A 5,067-nucleotide genomic window follows, 5' to 3' on the forward strand; every position below is an offset into this window, starting at 1 on the left:
ATTCTTCCTTTGCTTTTCCCAGACCTGGGAGGAGGACCACGTTGGCACCTAAATTGATGCCCCGCTGGGCGGAGGAGCTTGACTGCACCCTGCCTCCCGTGTTTGGGGGGGTTGGCCGTGGGCTGCTTCTGCAGCCCTGGGCTGCGGTGGGGGTGGGGGGAAGGGAGGGATCTTCACTGTACTACTATGAGAGATGAGTACTCTTCCATGTAATAATTGCTTGCTGTTTTGGGGTGATACCAACGTTTGGGCTGTGAGCGGAGGTGACCCGCGGTACAGGTAAAGAGACCTAGAGCCACGACGTTTTGGGAGGTGGAGGATGCAGGCGATTGCGCGCCGAGGGTGACTTCAGGGTCACCTGGAAGCAGGCCTCTGCCCCTTTGCTGGAGTTGTGTGCATGACCACAGCGTGCAGTGAGTAAGATGTTACTTGGAGAGGTGTGGGATTGTGTTTCAGTGGAACAGTAGTTTGTCCTTTGCCCTTCTGCTTGGTGGTGAAGGTAGCTCTGTGCCCTCAGGAGGTTCCCGTGTAGCCTGTGCAGAGAGAAAGACAATTGGGGAGGAGGCTGGGATAGAGAGGGAGCAGAATTATGCCAGGGTGGCTGAGCGTTGTCTCTAAGGGGTGCGGCTTCTGTCATGGCTGGAGGAGTGTGTCTTGGCCAGGCACCGCTTGGGGAGTTTTTCAGTGGGTGGCTGGGCTTGGAACTGTACTCGGTGGTCCCTTCTTCTGTTCACTTGAGCCCTTTGTGGTGAATGGCCTGTTCTGTCCCTCATAGGATCCTGCCCCGGGGGGATGGAAATGAATGCTGCTTCACGGAGTGGAGCCGAGCAGTGCCCACGCAGGCGGAAGCAGGAGGCATTGAATGCTGTGAGGTGTGTTGGCGCCCAGTCCCTAACCCGAACCCAAGCCTGGATTTATTTGTGCGCCCTTTCCCTAACCTGCACCACTACTCATTGGCAAACCTGTTCCCTAACCCTAACCCTTTGCCTCAACGTAACCGAGACCCGGATTCATTTGCGGACCCATTCTGTTAACCGAACCAACACCGGACTCGATTCTGAACCTGTTCCTTAACAGTAACCTGGCCCCATCCTCATTTAGGAAGCCCTTCTGTAATGCTAACTGGTTCCCTAACCGTCATCCAGACCCAGACTCATGTCTGGAGCTGTTCTCCAACGGTAACCCTTTGCCTGACTCAAACCCAGACCTGAGCTTACTTCTCGACCCATTCTCTAACCCTAACCCATGCCCTGATCCAGCTGAGGACCCATTCCCTAACTAACATGCGCCGCAACTCGACCCTGCACTAAGATACATACGTGGACCGCAAGGGGAAAACCACAATGGTTCTAGTCTGCCACTTTGCTTGCGAGCGAGTCATGTAGCCAGGTCATGACCTTGCTGTTACAGACTGGTTTAAATGAGTTTGTTTTCTCTGGCATCAGGTTGAAGGCACGTGCAGACTTGTCTGCGTCGTGGCTACTGGTGATCGGTTTATGCTGTTGCTATGCTTATGACATCACCTTTTCTGTATTACCCCTTCACTGCCTGTGTTCAGAGTCACACCTCATGGCAAACATCTGAATTTGTGCATGGCCCTGACCAGGAAGGCTTTCTTGATTGGACTATGTCTGTAAACTTCCATTGGCCTGTTTGTTTCAACCTCTGCCCAACATACCAGGGGATGAAGTTGTCCCCCACAGTGTTCTGGTGTCAGAAGTGGGACGCAGCGGAACACAGAGCTGGGAGCTTGAAGAGTCTGGAGACACAGCTGACACCTGTGGCGCCAACAGTCCGAGGTAAGAGATCCTACCTAACAAATCTCATTTCACGTGTCTCAGTGTGCCCTGGCCTGGACAAGTAACGTCCTCTTGGCTGGCTTACTAGCCTCTAACAGTCTGTCCTGACAGCTCTGATGTCTTTTGGACAGATTGTCACGTGTCCTTCCCTTGTGTCTGGTTCACGGGCAGCCGCCCCAAGTTGGCCGCTTGCGAGCCAATCTTGAAAGCAAGGGTTCGTGTTCCAGTTTGTGCATTCCTTTTGTGTCTCTGGCACCGGGCATCGCTCTGACGAACCCGTTTCCCCTTCCTCTTGTGTTTCTGTTAAATCTCTCCTGGATTTGTTACATTATCCTGGCCATGGGTCGAGGATCCTCTTGGCCAGACCCAAAAACACCTTTGGCGTACATGTGTAACGAATATGGAACTAAATTGGGTCCAAGGAAGCAAAAGCGCTTAGTTAAATTGGCACGTGCCTGCAATCGTGACACCTGTGCAAACCCTGGGTTACAGCTTCCTGCTAAAGGAACCTTTGATCCTGGAAAAATAAATTACCTGACGGGATTCTTAGACATACCCGAGCCAAAGCAGATGACATATTGGTACCTATGGTATAATGAAGCTTAGAAAAGAAAACAAAAATCTATGGAGACTATTCTCAGAGACTCTAATGATAAATTGAAAAGGCAATTGGCTACATTAAAGGAGCAACAATGTGGGCGGCCTCCTATAAAAGAGAAAACCCCTAGTGTTCCATCAGCTCCAAGTTGGCCTCCAACATATAAAAACCGTTACCCTAGTAGTCCGGTGCCCAACGTTAGCTGCACCCGAGAAGATAGGGAAGCCCTACTAGATTCCTGGGGACCTAGTCCTGTTCCTCCTCCCTCCTCCTCCCCCTACCGAAACAGTCAGCCGTGCGCTTGCTGCAGCTAGCTGTTCACCTACAGAGCCACCAGCAAGCCTGCTTTCTCCCCCAGCTTCAAGTAAGTTAGACTCCAATGATGATGACCTACCTAGTATGTGAGAAGTAAAGAAAAATTTAAAGTTTTTAAAAATTTTAAATTTTTAAATTTAAAAATTTAAAGAAAAATTTAAACTATTCCCTTATACGAGGAGAAGAATATCCAAAGAGGTTCAAACGGGCAGACTGTAATAACCCTATATGCCCCAGAGGGAGGAATAGTGATGGTGACCACCTTCGGAGACCTGCGGTACTTTAAGTCAACTGTTCTGTGCCCATGGCGACAATACCCGCCTCAAATACCAGGAGGCCAACGACCTGTCAGTCATGTCCCGTTGATGGCTAGCGATATCACTACCTGTTGTAATACCTTTCCAAAACTCAGAGAAAGCCCTTCTGACTTTAGAGGTAAGTTGCAGCAGGTCTTCGGTATTGACAGTCCCACAGTGTCTCACGTACACTGGCTCTTAAATAGTCTGTTACATCCATCACAGAAACGACTCCTACTTGCAGAAAGTAGGAATATTCCGGATGGCACCCCTTCGCCACAAAACGGTTACCAGTATGACGACAATCCAGGGCTGCAAAATTTACGAAATGCTAGGGCTACTTTGCTACATGCCATTACCAGAGTAGCTCAGACTCATGTAGATTGGACAAAAGTCGCAACTTGCAGACAAAATCCTGACGAGCATCCCGCCGAGCTTCCAAATCAACTTTGTGCAGCCATCCACAGGCATACCGGCATTGCTCCTGCGGCAGATGACGTGTGAGGGTGGATAGTTACCACCTACGTAAAGAATGTACGGCCACAGTGACAAGAACCGTTACAGCACTTGGTGTAGGCTGGAACCACCAAAGAAAAGACTGAAATGGTTCAGGCATCTATCGATTTACTGGGAACAGCAGCAGGTGGAAAAGGAAAAAAGAAAAGAACTGAAGACTAACCTAATGGCTTTGAAAATGCAACATTTAGAACAAAAGCGGCGTACTGATCCTCGCCCGTACGCCCAACCTGGCCAGGACTTTTATCCTGGGGCCCCAATGTCCGATCAGAGCTCTCACCCAAATTGTAGCTGCAGAGCAACTGCACCTCCTTTTCAGCTGCATTCCCAGCGTGGACCGCGTCCAGATGACATGGGCGTTGGAAAACAAACTGCCCAACCTGGCCTCAACCAGTCCGCTCTCTAGCTTTCCACTCTCCAAAATCTCCCCAATGACAGTTGTCTATTACAGCTGCCGATAATGTGATTACTGTTCGTTGTCGTTACCCAAACTTTGTAAGCAAACAGGACTTTCTTGGCCCGACATGCCACCGCACCTCAGGAACATGCCTAGTACAAAACATGGACCTACGGCATATGACATTTCATTTGGTAGACGTTTGCACGTGGGTTTAAACCCTGTCAAAGAGATTACAGCAGTCGATCTGTTAGAAGGTCATGACAGTGTGTTAAGTTACTGCAAAGGACTCACAAAGACTGTCAAAGCTGTATTTCCACAGGTCAGTGCTGCTTTACCCATTCCAACTGATGTTCCCTGCCACGCTTTGAGACCAGGAGATTGGGTCCCAGTAAAGGAATTTTGCCCAAAAGACTGCCTGCAACCTAGATGAAATGGACCCTAGCAAGTCCTGCTAACCACTGATACTGTGGTAAAGGTGGATGGAAATTCCGCCTGGATACACACATCTCATGGCAAAAGGACTTTAATGCCAAGGACATAAGAACAAATCAACCCAGCACCAGCCCTGTTGGAATTAGATCCCACTCAAACGGAACCTGAGGAAGAAGGTCTCCAAGAAACGAATGAGGATACCCTTCACCTTGCTGAGCCCCCTCACAACGGTAACCTTTGTCCTAGAAGATGAGCCAAGAAAAGGTAACTGATCAGTGTTGTTAACGTTCAGGTGAACTCATAGACAAGAAACCCCAGAAGACTTGCCTGCAGAGGCAAGCCAAGCAATACTTGTCAACATGACGGCTAAGTTCATGACGGCTACAGTGCTACTCAATTCAGCCGTATTGGGTGCCCTGAATGTATACCTAGGTCTGCTACAGAAGGTATCCATAGGCCAAAACGTCTCAGATTGCTGGGTGTGCGGTCTTAGTCCGCGGGCTTAGAGCGAAGGATTCCTTCTGATACCTCGCCCTTGAGTTTAGAACATTTAACTGTGCGGGGGGCAGACCCAAACACTGACACTCGGACTGAGGCAAGGTACCTTACGGTGCTTCCTTTACAGGGAGAAGTGTGTTGGGTAGACAAGTACTCCCAGGCACATTTTTATTCGCTGGGAAATAGTAGTTGTAAACATTATGATATGGGAAA

At 49.5% G+C, this 5,067-nt stretch overlaps 1 long non-coding RNA gene across 1 annotated transcript; it reads left to right on the top strand.

The window, feature by feature from the left end:
* The first annotated feature begins 6 nt into the window (after window positions 1-6).
* Window positions 7-1,791, top strand: LOC106722711. Its single transcript, XR_001358708.2, has 3 exons — window positions 7-413; window positions 776-872; window positions 1,559-1,791. It is a non-coding gene; the product is annotated as an uncharacterized LOC106722711 (long non-coding RNA).
* Window positions 1,792-5,067: the final 3,276 nt, after the last annotated feature.

Source organism: Alligator sinensis, unplaced genomic scaffold (assembly GCF_000455745.1).
Source record: "Alligator sinensis unplaced genomic scaffold, ASM45574v1 scaffold107_3, whole genome shotgun sequence".
NCBI classification, from domain to species: Eukaryota; Metazoa; Chordata; order Crocodylia; family Alligatoridae; genus Alligator; species Alligator sinensis.